Genomic DNA, 18,039 nt, shown 5'->3' with positions numbered 1-18,039 from the left:
CCCTCATACGTAACATCGTGACTTTGCTGTCAAATGTACAGACCCCTTCAAGAAAAGCTTGTGTCAATTTTGTATGGCTTATCTGGAAATTTTGTAAATCTTATATTATAGTAAAATATTTTTTTGTTATTCTACTTTGCTTTGTACAGTTTATTTTACTGTGTTTACTTCAATTTCCCAATGTGACAACCATATTTAAAAATTAAAACTAGTGAAATATTCTGTTTTGGTCTTCACCATCTGACAAATTGAATGGTAAGAAGTGGATTATGCCAGTTTCTTTTCATTGATGCAAATTTGTGTTATGATGTCACTGAATGGAGTATTTTTAAGTTGGCCCTGAGCATGCATAAAACATCCATATCTTAACCTTTTTTACCCCCTTGAAATTTGAAATAAATGCATTTGTGTTGTCTAATTAGCTAAATAAGCATTGGTGTCTTGCCACAATGTTTGAAAATTACTGTACATGAGAGTCCCAGCAAAGCAGAGTTATTTGTGACAGGCATTTGAGTTATGACACTTTTCTTAGTTCTTGTCTGATAATTCATGTAATAACTGATAGGTGTTATTAGCAAGCACCAATCTGATCAGCATTTGGGGTTTGCTGAGACATTTGAGTCTTCCTTATAGACCCAATGGGCAAATCTCAACCTACCATTTTGCTAAGTGTCATCAGTAAGGATTCTTCCTTTGAGAGTGTCAAATTCTTGGTTACTTATTCTTATATTTAACCCTCTAGTACACATGTGTCAAACACAAGGCCCGCGGGCCAAATCCGTCCCGCCAGGCCTTGCAATGTGGCCCGCACCGCGCTGTCATCACTGCACTCCGCTGCGTTTCCATCACAATGGCAGTTTATGACTGTTCAGTAAACCATTCGGCCCGTGATTTAGGCTGGATTTTAGATTTTGGCCCCTTCTCTGATTGAGTTCGACACCCCTACTCTAGTATTTGATAAGGGAGCTTCTTTTATTCTTTAATTTGATATTCAGTAATTCAGTAATAGGCTATAAATCAAAATTGAAGGCAAAATCAGGAGCTTCCCAGACAAAAAAAAAAAAAAAAAAAAAAAAAGCTAATGGAGTTTATCACTACCAAGCCCGCAATGCAAGAAATGTTAAGGGAGAGCTGTAAAATGAAGAAATAGAAAGGGAGGAAAGAACACGGGCATAAAGAACAGAAATAGCTACAAACAAGTACCAATCAATAATAACATTAAATGTAAATGGATTAAATGCTCCAATCAAAAGATATCAAGTGAATGAATGGATAAGAAAACATGACCCATATATATACTGTATACAAGAGACCCACCTCAGAACAAGGCACTCTCATAGATTGAAAGTCAAGGGATGGGAAATATATTTCAGGCAAATGAAAATGAAAAAAAAAAAAGCTAGGGTAGCAATATTTGTATCTGACAAAATAGACCTCAAAGTGACAAGAGACAAGAAAGGCCACTTCATAATTCTAAAGGGACCGATACAATAAGAGGATAACTCTGGTAAACATATATGCACCCAATGTGGGAGCAACCAAATATATTAAAAAAAAAAAAAAAAAAAAACTTCTGGAAGATATCAGGGGAGAGACTGACAGCAATACAATCATAGTACCCCATTAACATCACTGGATAAATCCTCTAGACAAAAAAAATCAGCAAAGAAACAGCAATCTTAAACAACTCACTAGACTGTATGGATTTAATCATCATCTTTAGAACATTCCACCCCAAAGCTACAGAATATACATTCTTCTCAAGCACACATGGGACGTTTTCAAAGATAGACCACATATTGGGCCACAGGCAAAGTCTCTCTAAATTTAAGAAGATTGAAATCATATCAAGCATCTTCTCAGATCACAACGGCATAAAATTAGAAATCAACTACAATAAAAAAAATCATAAAAATTAAAACACTTAGCCCTAGCCTGTTTAGCACAGTGGATAGAGCATCTGCCTGGAGACTAAAGGGTCTCAGGTTCAATTCTGGTCAAGGGCACATGCCTGGGCTGCAGGCTGGATCCCTAGTGTATGCAAAAGGCAGCTGATCAATGATTCTCTCATCATTGATGCTTCTATCACTCTCTCCCTCTCCCTTTCTCTATGAAATAAAAAATTTCAAACACTTAAAGGCTGAATAGCATACTATTAAACAATAATTGGGTTACCAAAGAGATCAAAGAAGAAATTTTTAAAAATCCTGGAAACAAATGAGAACAACCCAAAATTTATGGGACACAGTGAAAGTAGTCCTGAGAGGGAAATTCATAACATTCATAACATTACAGGCCTATTAAAAAAGAAAGAAAGAAAGAAAGAAAGAAAGAAAGAAAGAAAGAAAGAAAGAAAGAAAGAAAGAAAGAAAGGAAGGAAGGAAGGAAGGAAGGAAGGAAGGAAGGAAGGAAGGAAGGAAGGAAGGAAGGAAGGAAGGAAGACTGGTACTAAATCATCTAATTCTGCAACTTGAAGAATTAAAAAGAGAGCAACAAGAAAATCCAAGAGTGAGCAGAAGGAAGAAGATAATAAAGATCAGCGCAGAAATAAATGACATAGAGAAAAAAAACAACACAAAACAAAACAAACAAACAAACAAGAAAAATATCAATGAAACAAAGAGCTGTTTCTTTGAAAAGATAAACAAGACTGATGAACCTCTAGACTGGCTCACCAAAAGGCAAATAGAGAGGACCCAAATAAATAAAATCAGAAATGAAAGAGGCGAAATAACAACAGACCCCATAGAAATATGAAGAATCATAAAATAAAAAAAATACAATGAGCAACCCTATTCCAACAAACTTGCTAACCTTGACAAAATGGACATATTTTTAGAAAAAGATAAAATTCCAAAACTCAACCAGGAAGAATTAAAAAAATCTGAATAGGCTTATAACTATGGAGGTAATTGAAGCAGTAATAAAAATTTTAAAAAAGTCCTGGACCAGATGGCTTCACAGGGGAATTTTATCAAATATTCAAAGAATAAGTAAAACCTATCTTCCTCAGAGTATTCAAAAAAAATCAGGAGGAAGGAACACTTCCAAGCTCTTTCTTCAAAGTCAGCATTACCCTAATCGCCAAAACAGATAAAGACAATACAAAGAAAAATAATTACAGGCCAGTATCCCTCATGAACATAGGTGCCAACATTCTCAATAAAATTCTAGGAAATCAGATATAGCACTACATAAAAAAATCATACACAGTAGCCAAGTGGGATTTATTCCCGGGATTCAAGTATGGTATAATATCTTCAAGTCAATAAACATGATACACCACATAAACAAATTAAAAGATAAAAAAATATAAATAGTCATATCTATTGATGCAGAAAAAGCAGCTGACAAAATCCAGCTTGCTGAAACCAGTTTAGCTCAGTGGTAGAACATCAGCCTGCAGACTGAAAGGTCCCAGGTTCAATTCTGGTCAAAGGCATGTACCTTAGTTTCGGGCACATCCCCAGTGGGGGGTGTGCAGGAGGCAGCTGATAGATGTTTTCTATCATCAATGTTTCTAATTCTCTATCTCTCTCCCTTCCTCTTTGTAAAAAATCAATATATATATATAGATTTTAAAATTCCAATTTATCATTGCAACAACAACAAAAAATTAAAATGCCTAGGAATAAATTTAACCAAGGAGTTAAAAGACCTTTCCTCAGAAAATTACAGGATGCAGAGAAAAGAGATAGAGGAGGACATAAACAAATGGAATAATTCACCATGTTCATGGATTGGTAGAATCAACATCATTAAAATGGCTGTGCTGCCCAAAGCAATCTATAAATCCAATGAAAACCCCATTAAAATACCAATTGCACACTTCAAAGATCTAGAACAAACTCTCCAAAAATTCATCTGGAAAAAAAAAAAAAGACCCAAATAGCTGCAGCAATCTTGAGAAAGAAGAACAAAGTTAGAGGGATCACAATACCAGATATCAAGCTATACTACAAAGCCACTGTTCTCAAAACTGCCTAGCACTGGCACAATAACAGACATATAGAACAATGGAACAGACAAGAGAACCCAGAAATCAACTCAAGCCATTATGCTCAATTAATATTTGAAAAAGAAGGCAAGACCATACAATGGAGTCAAGATAGTCTCTTCAATAAATGGTGTTAGGAAAATTGAACAGATACATGCAAAAAAAAAAAAAAAAAAAAAAAAAAAAAAAAAGAAAAGAAACTAGATCACCAATTTATACCATACACAAAAATTAACCCAAAATGGATAAAGAACTTAAATGTAAGATTGGAAACAATAAAAATATTGGAAGAAGCCATAGGCAGCAAAATAGCAGACATTTGTCATAGCAATATCTTTACTGACAACTCCTAGAGCAGTAGTCGACAAACTCATTAGTCAACAGAGCCAAATATCAACAGTACAATAATTGAATTTTCTTTTGAGAGCCAAATTTTTAAAACTTAAACTTCTCCTAACGCCACTTCTTCAAAATAGACTTGCTCAGGCTATGGTATTTTGTGGAAGAGGCACACTCAAGGGGCCAAAGAGCTGCATGTGGCTGAGGAGACGCAGTTTGCTGACTAGGGTCCTAGGGCAATGGATACTAAGGAGAAAATAAATAAATGAGACTACATCAAAATAAAAAGCTTCTGCACAGCAAAAGAAACCATTAACAAAACAATAAGAAAACCCATTGCATGGGAGAAAATATTTGCCAATGTTATCCCCAATAAGGATTTAATCTCCAAAATTTACAGGGAACTCATACAACTTAACAACAAAAAAGATAAACATCTAATAAAAAATGAGCAAATGACCTAAAGAAACAGAAGGTGGACAGATATATGAAACATGCTCAAAGTGTGAGATGCAAATCAAAACAGCAATGAGATACCATCTCACACCTGTCAGAATGGCTATTATCAACAAATGACAAGTGCTGGAGAGGATGGAGAAAAAAAAGAACCCTGCTTCACTGCTGGTGGAAATGCAAACTGGTGCAGCCACTGTGGAAAACAGTGTGTTGTCTCCTCAAAAAATGGAACTGCTAGTAATCCCACTTCTAGGAATATATCCCAAGAAATCAGAAAAACCAATCAGAAAGGATATATGCACTCCTATGTTCATAGTGGCACAATTCACCATAGCTAAGACTTGGAAACAGTAAAAATGCCCATTAGCAGATGAGTGGATTAAAAAACTGTGGTATATCTACACATTGGAATACTACACTGTTATAAAAAAGATGGAATTCTTACCATTTGCAACAGCATGGATGGAACTGAGAATTATGCTAAGTGAAATTTGCTATTAAGAGAAAGATAAATATCACATGATCCCACTCATTTGTGGAATATAATTAACATCATAAACTGATGAAAAAGTCGATACAGAGACAGAAGCATCTAACAGTATGTCAAACTAAAATACAGTGGGAAGGCAGTGGACGGTTCGGGAGGGATAAGTGATCAACCAAAGAATTTGTATGTGTGCAAATAAAGATAGCTAATAGACACAGACACTAGGGGTGGGGGGTGAGGGCATGTGCTGGGGGGTAGGAGAGGCCAGAGAGAGGTCAATAGGGGGAAAAAGAGACATACACTGAGTGGCCAGATTATTATTATCTCTGAACTCATAATAATCTGGCCACTCAGTGTGTGTGTGTGTGTGTGTGTATGTGTGTGTGTGTGTGTGTGTGTGTGTGTGTGTGTGTGTGTATTTGAGGCCGGGTGCATGAATTTGTGCATGGGTGGGGTCCAGCAAGCCTGGCCAAGGGGAGGGGACATGGGTGGTTCACCGGCCTGCCTGCTGGTCGAACTCCTGGTCAAGGTGACAATTTGCATATTAGCCTTTTATTATATAGGATATACACTCAGTGGCCAGGCTATTATGCGTTCAGAGATCATAATAATCTGGCCATTTAGTGTATATGTCTTACAAAGACAAATACCACATAATTTCACTTATGTGTGGAAACTAAAGAATAAAATGAACAAACAAAACAGAAACAGAATCATAGATACATAGAACAGAATGATAATTGCCAGAGGGGAGGGGTCTGGGGGGAATTGGGAGGAGAGATTGAGATGAAGATATTGAGAAGTACAGCTTGGTAGTTACAAAATAGTTATGGGGATATGAGGTACAGCATAGAAAATAGAGTCAATAATATGGTAATAACTACATATTGTGTCAGTTGGGAAACCCTTTGTAAAGTATATGGTTGTCTAACCACTATGCTGTACACCTAATACAAAATATTATTGAAAGTCAACTACAATTTAAAAAATTTAAAGATACATGAACAAATCATCAATCATTAAGAAATTTCAAATAAAAGCCACAATGAAAAATCACTTCATTAACAAACCAGGATGATAAAAATAATTATACAGAAAATTACAAGTATTGAAAGGATGTGGACAAATTAGAATGGTCATGCATTGCTAGGAGGACTGTAAAATACTTCAGACACTGTGAAAAAACGTTTCTTGGTTCCTCAAAAATTTAAAGATAGAATTACCATATGGCCAGTAACTCTACACTTTAGTAATTATCTTCAAAGTATTGAAAACAGGTATTTAAACTAAAATATATACACACATGTTCATAGCAGCATTATTTATAATTGCTAAAGTGTAAACAGCCAAAATGCTCATCAATAAATGAATGGATAAATATATTTATACTCATATTTATATTCATAAACAAATATGGTATATTCATACAATGCAATATGATCCCACTATAAAAAGTTAAGTACTGATACACCATATGTTATATGAACCTCAAAAACATTACACTAAGTGAAAGAAACCAGACTAGAAATATCACATACTATAGGAATACATTTATATGAAATATTCAGAATAGGTAAGTCCATAGAGGCAGAATACAAATGGGTGGTTTCCAGGGGCTTCTGATAGGGTAGAAATAGCAGAAACTATTCATTGGGTATGAAGTTTTATTTTGGAGTAATAAAAATATTTGATACTATCTAGTGATGGTTGCACACAAAGTATATGGACTAAATGTCACTGAACTGCTCATGTTAAATGCTTACATTTATGGTATGTTAATTTCACTTAATAAATTTTAAGAGTTGAAGCAGAATCCTTAACTTACACTGCACACACAAATAATACTAACGGGTTCAAAAGCTAAAAGCACCAAATATATAGAATAGGCAAAATTTAAAATTGTAGTGTACTGAAAGGTTTCTTACACATGACAGAAAAAGAAATAATAATAAGATGATATATTGGACTTTATAAAAATTTAAAACACTGCTAATTAAAATATACTGTTAAGGAAAAGAAAATGCAACCCACCAAAAGGTGTGTGTGTGTGTGTGTGTGTGTGTGTGTGTGTGTGTATGTATGTAACAAAGTAGTTCGCATTCAGAATATAAAAAGAACTCTTTAAATCCTAAATAATAAAAGCCTAATATATAAATTGTCCCCTCGGGCGGTCTTTCAACCTGGACACTGGGAATTCGACTGGTCTCTATGATGTGCACTCACCACTAGGGGCAGCATGGAACATGGTGGGCATCAGCTGCGATGCAGTACTGGCAAAGGGCAGAGGTGGAGGCACTGCCAGCCCTGATGGGCCCAGACAAGAGTGGGATCATGGCAGAATGCTGGAGCAGGTGAGTGGGTGGCGCCAGGCCAAGGTGGGTGTGACCAGGGGTCTGATTACCCTGCCAATTGCCCCACAGAGAGCAACCAGCAGCAGTGATGGGGGCCGGGGCTGCTACCCAGCTCCCAGGTGCTGAGGGAGCTGAGTGGAGGGCATGGTCCCAATCGATCACCCCAAAGGAGGGATGGTGGAGCAGGTGAGGGGTGCCAGGTGGGGCTGAGGGGCTATAAGGCTGGAGGTGAGAAATGGCCTTCATGGGTGGTGGCATGAGCTGGGGCCCAATCTCCACAGGCCACCCCAAGAGACCCTACCCATGCACAAATTCGTGCACTGCGCCTCTAGTTTAAGAAAATAAGCAATGAAATTTATAAAAAATACAGAAATATTAGAGGGGACACTATACAAAATAAGATATATGAATGGACAATGACTACATGAGCATATGGTAAGCATTAGGAAAGTGCAAATAAAATAAGATACCACTTCATATCTATCAATACTAATATACAGGTTTATATATTAGAAGCCCAATGGATGAAGACTCATGCAGGAATGGGCCTTCCTCTCCCTGGCTGCCAGCACTGACTTTGGTCAGTCAAGAGCCTCCTTTCTGCCTTCCCATGCTGCCCAGAGCGGCTGAGGTGATGCAGAATGCCAGTGTTGTCGCCATGGCAACAAAGCAAGTGTCCCACCCCACCCCTGGCTGCTAGGCACCGGCATATGCAAATTACTCTGCCAACCTTCTTGGGCTAATTTGCATACTCACTCCTGATTTGCTGGTGGGTGTCGTGAAGGTATGGTCGATTAGCATGCTACTCCTTTATTAGGTAGATAATAGGCAAATTGTCCCCTCAGGAGTTGGACTGGGAGACCAGGAGTTCAATAGCTTGTTATGATGTGTGCTGACCACGAGGGGGGCAGCCAAAATGAAGGAAGGCTCCAGACAGAGGCCAGCAGCTAGGGGAAGGAAGGCACAGGCCAGTAGCCAGAAGGCCCTGATTGGCCTGATCAATGGCCAAGCTAGAGACCCTACACATGCACACTTTTCATGCACTGGACCTCTAGTATAGCTATAATTAAAAAGATCCATTACACTGCTGTAGGAATGTAAAATAGTTCTATCACTTTGACAAATATTTTGGCTGTTTCTTATAAAGTTAAATACATTATACACTCCATTCCTTTGAACTTTCCCAAAAGAAATGACTATTATGAGTACAAAATGACTTGTACACAAATGTTCATAGAAAAGATAGCAGATCAATGGTTTCCAGGATACAGGGACACGGAAAGGGACACACATGAAATTTTGGGGATACTAAAACTATTTAATATCTTGTTGGGGGTATATACATTTGTCAAAACTCATTAAACTATATACATAAAATGGATTCAGTTTACTGTATGCAAATTATACTGTAATAAAGTTGATTTTAATAAAACAGAAGGGAGGGGAGCCCGAATTAGGACTTGATCCCCTTCAGTAAGATATCACAGGCAACTCCCATGAGGAACATTTCACTGAGGTCCCAGTTTGTGCCAAGGAATGCGGAGGCAAAACATTGTTGGAATAGCTAAGTTATTCACTTATTCACTTAAATTTACTAAATCGCATGCTGTATTTCCTAAAATATTTGAAGTATTTATTAAAATTTCCTTTGGGTGTGAAGAAACTACAAAATTTGTTTAGGAATAACAAACACACACACACACACACACATATATATATATATATATATATATATATATACATACAGACATATATATCTATACTGCAATTATCTAAATATTTAATTTCAACAAAATAATTTATTGTTTTAAAACATTAAGAAGTTTCTAGAAAAGCAAAGTGGGCAGAGTAGTTTTAACAGTTTTTCTCGATGTCTAAAAATAAACCAACTTTCTTGTTTAGACATTAGTTTTAATTTTCTCTATAACTCCGACTACCCAATTTTCCTATCTCTCTTTTGGACCATTTTAACTCTAGTCATACAACACTATTTAAGGAATTATATCTGTTTTACAATATATCAAGTATTAGTATATGTATACTTAACTGACATAATATCTAGCCAATGCCTGTAGAAACAAACAAAAAAGTGTGTTTAAGTCATCTTTCTACTTTATAATAAAGACCAGAGAGGAAGAAAGCTGATCAAAAGGGAAAACAAATTACTGTGCTTAAGAAAAGACAATCAGATTTCACTAAACTGTACTGAAAGAGAATATAGATCATGTGTAAAATCACAGCTCTCGTATATTGAACACTTAATGTGTTATGTATTAAGACACTTTAGAATAATAATATTACCTTAATTGGAAGAGTCTTAACTTAAACCAATCCTAATTTAAATGTTCATGCTCTAAACTACACCATTACACTATAGTACAATAGTAACTTTAGAACTAGCTATTTGCAGAGAGGTGTGTGTGTGGGGGGGGAGGGTTGTTACTGCCATAAAAAGGGAAGAATTTGTCCTACTACTACAAGACACAAAAATGCTAAAGTCTCATTCTAACTCCTAAACCTTTTGTGGCCAGGATAAATTATCTGAGCATTTTCTCTTTACCCCCAGTTCTAAATTCTAACCTAACTTTCAACCCAGGCTCTTTTAAACAATTTGCTGTGATACATTACTACAACAATGTGGAGAAGCTAAATGTACCTCCCACATTACACCTGAACTACTTGACAATGGAATGACTAAAAATGTGCAGAATTCTATAATAGAGGATAGTCACATCATCCCTAGTGAGATGCCACTCACATTTTCTCTCAGCTGCAATCACCTTTGCCATTTTTTAGACAGAATCAGAAAAATCATCATCCTCTTAGCAAAAACAAACAAACAAACAAAAACCTGGGGTAGGAATGGCTTGGGAGAGGTCAATCAGGGAAAAGGGACACATATGTAAAACTTTAGATAATAAATAAATAAATAAATAAATAAATAAATAAATGATTTAAACACAGAAAAAAAAATGTCTATCTCACTTCTGCCACACCATCTCTTGAAGCTTGGCAATGGTGGTAACTCAAACTCTCATTGAGGCTCACACAATTTTCTTCCTTAGGAAAATTGTAAGAATGGATGGGGATTGTGGTAGTAATAAATAATATGATCCAATATTTTCAGTCAATATTTGAAAACAGTATAAATTAGTTAAAATAATTTTATCAAGGCTTTGGAATAAATTATAGAGCTTATAAGTGTTTATTAGAGACTTACTATCCTATCTAATAAAAGAGTAATTTTAAAATTGACCATACCTCTGCTACACTCACAAAACACGCCTAACAGCCAATCAGGAGGAAGTATGCAAATTAATCCAACCAAGATGGCTGCAGCCACATAGACAGCAGGAGGCTTGGTTTTCCCAGGCAATGGAGGAAGCCAAACTTCCCATACACCCTGGCTGGCCCTGGACTCCATTCAAAGCTACAAAGTTTCATTAATAGAAGATAAATTAATCCCAACAAAAATGGCTATGGCTATTGAGTGAGCAGGAGGATTGGCTCCGCTCAAGGCTACAAAGTTTCAATTATAGAAGATAAATAAGTTCCAGATAACAGGGCCTCCACTTGGGTTATCAGGGGGCGTGGCTGGCCTGCAAACCACCACAGGCCTCTTGCTGAGGCTGCCCCATACCCCAAGGGAATCCCCACCCTGATCTGGGAAACCCTTCAGGGGAAACCAGCTGGCCTGCACCTGTGCATCAGGCCTCTATCCTATCTAATAAAAGAGTGATATGCAAATTAACTGTCACTCTAACACACAAGATGGCTGCCCCCATGTGGTCAAAAATGGCTGCCCCCATGTGGCCACAAGATGGCCACCACTAGATGGCTAGCAGGGGAGGGCAGTTGGGAGGGACCAGGCCTGCAAGGAAGGGCAGTTGGGGTGATCAATCCTGCAGGGGAAAGCAGTTAGGGGTGAATAGGCTGGCAGAGGAGGGAACTTGGAGGAAACCAGGCCTTCAGTGAAGGGCAGTAGCGGGCGGGGGGGTGGGGGGGGTGGGGGGGAGGAGACGGGGGAGACTCAAGCTTGTAGGGGAGAGCATTTTGGGGGGAACCAGTTATGCAGGGGAAGACAGTTAGGGGTGACCAGGCCTGCAGAGGAGGGCAGTTAGGGGCAATCGAGCTGGCAGGGGAGCAGTTAGGCATCGATCAGACTGGCAGGGGAGTAATTAGGGGGTGATCAGGTAGGAGCAGTTAGGGGTAATCAGGCAGGCAGGCAGGCAGGCAAGCAGTTGGGAGCCAGCAGTCCTGGATTGTGAGAGGGATGTTCCAGATTGAAGAGATGCAGACTGGGCTGAGGGGCACACAACCCATGCAGGAATTTCATGCATCAGGCCTCTAGTATACTATAATACTTTATAAATCTTGAATATTCCTGATTCAATCAGAAAACACTCAGCTAAATCATACATGTTTAAAATTCTTCTTTTTTTTTTTTCCAGAAAGATATTTGTATTTTATAGCAACATTTGTGTCAATTTATATAAAGATTTTGGATACATTCACAAGGCCTTAAATAAAAATCACAGGTTTCATATATACATTACACATTTTGTCCAAAAATAAATGAAAATAGTTGTCCCCAGCATTCAAAATCAGTTTTTGTGTTTATTTATTTTTTTTTTTGGTTGATAACATGAAAAGTAGAAAGATGTTTATCACTCAGTAGGGAAAAGGAAAGGAGAATACATGTAACCCTTTATATGGGAGAATGCATATAAATTAAAGATGATTTCTCTTCATTGTGCTCAATGACAAAATTATTACTGGCATTCTGTTATTTATTACTGGCAACATCTGGAAATTTTTACATTAAAAAACCCCTACTGAATTTATACTTTAAGAAAGGCAACTAAAGAACCACTCTAAAATTACCTGAAATGATTATTAAAATAGTAAAATTATGTTTTAGTTCTCATCAATTCACCTAGCCTTCTTTTCCTTTAATAAGAAACGATGGCATAAAAATTAGTTGAGTAAAATATGTTAAATTTTTTAAATCCAAAAAATGTTGAAATACAGAGCCAAAAACTATGAACAAAATAAACTGACGAACAAAATAGATCTAGAGAAATGGAAGCATGGAAATGACTGAGGAGTCTCAGAGGGAATCAGGGAGTTGGAACAGGAGGAAATTAACCACAGAATTTTTATGTATATATGCATAACCCATAGACACAGACAATAGTGCCACGAAGGCCTTGGGGAGCAGTTGTGGGCTGGAAGTGGTCAATGATGGGAAAAGAGGGAAACCTGTAATATTTTCAACAATAGAGAATTAAAAATAAATAACTACACTTAAAACATTTCATTACAAAAACAATAAGCATGTACTGAGAAAATACAGATAAATAAAAAATTTAAAAGACCTATAATTTCACTATCATCTCCTAAGTTCTTTTTCTCCATTTAATTTTGAATAAACATTTATCTTAGAGAAGCCCTACTCTAAGGCAAAAAAAACATATTTAGGCTGATGTTGCATTTTTTAAGGACAATGATAGGGAAAGATGAAACTTTAGGCCATTGAGTATTCTGATCAAAACAAACCAAGTTATTGTTCCCTGGAATACACATGTAATGGGAATCTAATTCTATACTCTTCTCTTCTATGATAACTTATAATTTCATAGATATTTGAACTCAATAAAAATATTTACAGAATTTGTAAGTACCATGACCAATACAGATGAATAAGTAGACATGTAAGCAAAACTAAGAAAAATATTATAATCTTGAAATATCTTAATTGCTTTTACCTCTGAATACTTTCAGTTTTTTTTCTAATTAAATCAGGGCTTGATTTTAAAATAAAACGTGGGTAATATAATGTGTATAATACCTCATGAAAATCAGAAAGAACTGATTTTGAACTCATTTTAGTTTTATAGCATATTTTCAATTTCAAATCATAATGATTTAACCATCTAAAGAAAAAGATACTTCCTTTTCCCTATCTGGGTATCACAGCGTACAGAAAAAAAAATAAGGGTATGGGTATAAAAATCTTCTAAAATATAGATCAGTTTATAAATCCATGTTTTTAATATAAGGGTTAATCCATATGCAAATTCAAACATATTAGTCAAATTAGTCAGAGAAACTAATGAAAATGACCCTCTTTTTCAGCCTCTAAGAAAGGTGACCTTTCTCAGTTTAACCTCACTTGTTATTTTACAACATTAGTATGTGGTTTCTTTTTCCATTACACAGTATACACAAATGAAGGCATGAAGGCTGTGATAAGGTCTAATAAGCTTATGCTATAACAAAAAGTTTTTACTGCAACTATAGATAAAAATGGAATGCCTACATAGGCTGCAAAAGATAAGCAAGCAAATAGAATTGGGAGAGGTAAGAGCTAAGAATGAATTTATTCACTATTAACCAAATTATTATAAATTGAGTATACTCACTCAAGTAAAAATTATCTTAAAAACCTAATAACTCAGTTGTCCACAAGAACTGTATGAAAAAGTGAAGGGAATGGGTTATGGGTTAAAACAAAACCTAGAGAGATAAATTTTGCCAGACAGTGAAAACTTTCAATATACCCACAATCTGAAGAAAATGTATAGCTTATTTTTTATTGAATTTCGTGGGATGACATTGGTTCACAGAAACATTCAGGTTTCAAGTACACAATTCAACAAAACATCATCTGCACACTGCACTGTGTGCCCATTGCCCCAAGCAAAGTCTCTTTCTGTCCCCATTTTCCTGCCCTTTGTACACTTTCATTTTAAGAATCACAGTATAAGAGGAGCAAAGTCCTTCATTTTGAAACAAAACTATGAAAATTAACATGACCTTAAAACTAGAACAAATTGGCTTATTTGTAGGTAGCTAGGAATATTAAAGTTTAAGTACAGCAGTTACCCCTTATCTGAGGGTATGTGTCAAATGGATCCCTGAATCCGTGGATAGCACTGCACCCTATATATACTCTACTTTTTCCTATACATACATATGTAAACTTTAGTTTATAAAAGAAGAGATTAACAACAACAATACCAAAATAGAACAATTATAATGGTACACTGTAATAAAAATTATGTGAATGTGGCCTTTCAAAACATCTATCTTATTGTACAATATTCAACCTTCTTGTAATGATGTGAGATAACAGAGTACCTACTTATTGAGATGAAGAGAAATGAATGATGTGGGCATTGTAATGTAGCATTAGGCTACTATTAATCTGATGATGATAGAAGAAGGGTCATCTGCATCCTGAATCGTTGAGCCATGATGATGTCCATGGTTGGATGTCAGGAGTAGACAATGTCAATAAATGGGAAAATTTAATATTTTCAGACCAAAGGTAACTGAAACTGTGGAAATCAAAACCACAGATAAGATGGGACTACTGTAAATGCTTCATATTTCACAGGACTTCCTGAAACTAAATTAATTCAAAATAGATAAGGCCATTTTCTACTGGGTCATTGTTCAAACATCTTTCCTATAAAATTAAGTCAAAATGAAAGAAAGTTATGAATAAAACCTTCCTCCTATCAAAATAAAAATCCATGGACACAGACACTAGTGTGGTGATTGCTGGGAGGAGGAGTTAAGGAGGATATAAGAGAGATAAATGGTGATGGTCAGAGACTTAACTGGGGATGGTGAACACACAGTACAGTGTACAGATGATGTGTTGTAGAATTGTGCACCTGAAACCTGCATAATTGTTTAACCAGTGTCACCCCAATAAATGCAATAAAAAGAAAATATCTATACTAATAAAAGGGTAATATGCGAATTAGACTGGGAGACCTTCCAGACATCCTTCTGGACAAAGCCATTGTGGCTGGGCCACGGCAGAGGAAGTTAGGGGCAATCAGGCTAGGAAGGGAGGGCAGTTGGGGTGATCAGGCCAGTGGGGGGCAGTTGGGGCAACCAGGCTGGCAAGGGTTGCAGTTGGTGGAGATAAGGCTGGTGGGGAGAAAGTTGGGGGTGAGCAGGCTGGCAAGGGGGGGAAATGGGGGCGAGAAGGTCATGGGGTGGCATTTGGGTACAAGCATGCCAGCAGGGAGGCAAGCAGTTAGGGGCCAGCAGTTCCAGACTGTGAGAGGGATTGGACCTAAAGTAGCAGTCAGACATCCCCTGAGGGGGTCCCAGATTGGAGAGGGTGCAGGCTAGGTTGAGGGACACCCCCCATGCACAAATTTCATGCACTGTGCCACTAATGTTTAAATAAAATTTACCTTATATCTTCCAAAATATTTCATTTATTTATTTATTTATTTATTTATTTATTTATTTATTTGCTTCCTACAGCATTATCAAAGAGAAATAAGATAAGTAAATGAAGTAAAATAAGGTAATAGAAAATAAAAACTATGATAATAATCCTAGTATTCTCTTACCTTAAACTTCACCTGGAAGACCAGAAATATCTCTATCTTGTGCTTAAAGATATATTCTGTGTATAAGAAAATTAATCACAAAAACTTTTCTTTCCATTAATTAAATGAAAGGATAGATGACATGAGGTATTAAAAGAAGTAAAATATATGATCACTGCTCCTGAGGTAACTTCTATACTATAGGTTTAGACATATGGATGAATCAGTAAGTAGGGGGATAGGACAATAAAGATAGATACTGATAGATAGATAGATAGATAGATAGATAGATAGATAGATAGATAGATGATAGATAGACAGACAATAAAGATATATGCATATAGATGGCAATATATAGTTTTAGAAGTCTGCTCAAAGGAAATAATCTGAAATGCAAACAATTTCGTTTAAAAATGTTCACTGCAGTGAAATGAAAGCAGGAAAAAAAAGCAGGCTATGTTGGAACAATTACTATTGGACTTGCCATCTGATCATAAACAACCAAAAAACTATAAAATATGGGAAACAAAATGTTTTCATATATTGAAAAAAGTTACCAAAGACTGTGGTCTCAAACTTCCATCAAACATTCTCCTAAAGATCTTAACAATAAGATAGGGGGAGGGGGGGTAAAGTAGTATACAGACAAGAAAGGAAGACGTAAATTTTTCTTAGAGAATACATAATCATGTATGTAAATAGTTCTAAGTTAACCATAAAAGAGCTACCAAAAATAATAAATTCATTTAATAAGATTGCAGTATACAGACCAATAGAAAAAAATCAATTATACTGTATTTCTATATGTTAATACATAATAGAAAATAAAATATAATTCCATTAATAATTCTATTAAAACACATTTATATTTAGAAATAAACTTAGCAAAGTATGTATAAGACCTACAAACTGAAAGTTTAAAACATTACTGAGAAAATGTTAAAAAGACTTTAATAAAGAGAAAGGTATACCATGTTAATTTATCAGGATACTGAGTATTGTTAAGATATAAATTTCCCCCAAATTATTTGCAGATTAAACACAATCCAGGAGATTTATTTGTAAGCACTGACAACCTAATTGTAACATTTATATAGAAATACAAGGAAAGAGGGGAAAGAGATGAAACAGAAGAGGATGGATAGGAATGGGAATAATAGAAATAGAAATAGAAATAGAAATAGAAATAGAAATAGAAATAGAAATAGAAATAGAAATAGAAATAGAAATAGGAGGAGGGAAAAGAGGAATAGAATGAAGAAGGAAGAGGATCTAAATTTTGAAAAAAGAACAAATTTGGAGGATTAGGACCACCTGATTTCAAGCCTTATTATAAAAGTATTGGGTCGGCAGCTAAGTAATTGCGGATTTTTAAAAGAAAATCAAAGACAATTTTTTCATGGAACTAAATAACTTTATTCTGTAATGTATTGCCCATTTTGATCAATGACCTCTTGCCATCTTTCAGGCAGCATCATAATTCCACGTTCAAAAAACTTCTGGTTTTTATTAGCAAAAAACTGAATCAGGTACGATTTGACATCATCATCATTATTGACATTTTTACCATTCAAGGAGTTTTGTAAAGATCGAAACAAAAAGTAATCAGATGGTGCAAGGTCAGGACTATATGGTGGATGTGGCAAAACATCCCAACCAAGCTCCATTAATTTTTGCCGAGTGATCAAAGATGTGTGTGGCCTTGCATTGTCATGATGGAATACAACACCTTTTCGATTTGTCAATTCGGGCCGCTTTTCTTCAACTGCATTGTTTAATTTCGTTAGTTGTTCAATGTAGACATCAGAATTGATCGTTCGGTTGGGTGGTAAGAGTTCAAAGTAGACAATTCCTTTGTAATCCCACCAAACTGATAACAAAACCTTCTTTTGATGAATATCAGCTTTTGATGTTATTTGAGTTGGTTCACCTGGCCTGCTCCACATCTTTTCCGCTTGATATTGTTGTAAACAACCCATTTTTCATCGCCAGTTATCAGTCGTTTTAAAAATGGATCATTTTCATTACGTTTCTTTAGCAAATCGCAGC

The 18,039-nt window shown here is 36.1% G+C and overlaps 1 protein-coding gene and 1 long non-coding RNA gene across 4 annotated transcripts in view; one reads left to right on the top strand and one right to left on the bottom strand.

Annotated features, from left to right (window-relative positions):
* The window catches only part of COL4A5 (collagen type IV alpha 5 chain), a 358,160-nt gene that overhangs the window by 313,447 nt on the left and 26,674 nt on the right, over positions 1-18,039 (bottom strand). The gene's annotated exons all lie outside the window — the stretch shown is intronic.
* LOC118731855 lies at positions 93-8,211 on the top strand. Its single transcript, XR_004991985.2, has 3 exons — positions 93-491; positions 5,634-5,638; positions 8,200-8,211. It is a non-coding gene; the product is annotated as an uncharacterized LOC118731855 (long non-coding RNA).

Source organism: Pipistrellus kuhlii, unplaced genomic scaffold, assembly GCF_014108245.1.
Source record: "Pipistrellus kuhlii isolate mPipKuh1 unplaced genomic scaffold, mPipKuh1.p scaffold_m20_p_33, whole genome shotgun sequence".
In the NCBI taxonomy this organism is placed as follows: Eukaryota; Metazoa; Chordata; class Mammalia; order Chiroptera; family Vespertilionidae; genus Pipistrellus; species Pipistrellus kuhlii.
Note: the sequence above shows the minus strand (reverse complement) of the source record. Positions and strands in the feature narration are given on the sequence as shown.